Source organism: Orycteropus afer, unplaced genomic scaffold (assembly GCF_000298275.1).
Source record: "Orycteropus afer afer isolate SDZICR_OR568_19922 unplaced genomic scaffold, OryAfe1.0 scaffold01009, whole genome shotgun sequence".
Classification (NCBI taxonomy): Eukaryota; Metazoa; Chordata; class Mammalia; order Tubulidentata; family Orycteropodidae; genus Orycteropus; species Orycteropus afer.
The window spans coordinates 312,024-313,151 of record NW_006922596.1 but is presented as its reverse complement, the minus strand read 5'-3'; positions in this window follow the sequence as shown (position 1 = coordinate 313,151).

The window sequence follows — 1,128 nt, the reverse complement described above, 5'->3', positions numbered from 1 at the left end:
TTTTCAGTGGTTTTATTTTTCTCTTCCTGTTCTGGAATTCCAATGACACGTAGATTATTTCTTTTGATGGTATCCCACATGAACCTTAGGCTTTCTTCATTTTTTTTTTTTTCTTTCTGACTGATCCCTTTCCAAAGAAATGTTTAGGTATTTTTCTTCAATCTCATTATTTCTGTCTTCCATTGCATCAATTCTATCCCTTTGCCCTTCCAATGTGTTATCTATTTCTAAAATGTAGTATTAATCTTCTGGATTTCTATCTGTAGATTTAGAATAATTTCTAATTTTTTCATTTATTTTATCATTTTGTTCTTGTATTTTCTTCCAGAATTCTTCTAAGATTTTTTTTCTGTGTTTTATTTGGTCTGTCTCTCAGTCCTTTGAAGAGAACTAAATATTATTCTTTCAAACTCCTTATCAGAGAGTTCCAATGCTGCTTCTTCCTCAGGGATGTGTTCTGGGTTGGTATCCTGTTCTCATGTTTATACCACTTTATCTTACTTCTTTGTGTGGACTGTGATGGTCTGTTGTTTCCGAGGCATCGTGGTATTGTATTAAGATATCTGTTAATTGTTTGTGAAGAGCAGCCAAGGGTGATTCAGGCTCTTCTTGGTGTTTTTTTTTTTTTTATTATTATTGTTGGCCTGTTGGTGGAGAAAGAGGTGCTGGCTCTTGCTCAGTAAGTGAAGTTGCAGGAGGTGTGGGTGTACTTGTATCTTATGAGGACTGTTGCTGTCTCACAGTCAGTTAGGCAAAAATTACAATTGAATTACCATTGAAAAAGCTATAAGCACATGGATAAAAAATACACCCTGAAATCACACAGGAACAGTAACCCCCAAAAAAAACTAAAAGGAGGGGAAAGAAGAAGAAAATAGATAAATCTGCAATATCTGGGGATAGGTCACTGAGAGTAAAAAGGTAGAGAAGGAGAATAATGAATAAAGAACACAAACAAAGAAACAAACCAACAATACAAAAGAAAATAAAAGCAAAAACAGAACAAAACAAAACAAGCAAACAAACAACATCATCAACAACAACAACAAAAAAAAACAAGGGACGGTGTTAGCCCCGAGAGAAAGAAGAGATTGAGAGAGAGAAAGGAAGGTGTAGACTAGGACCTCT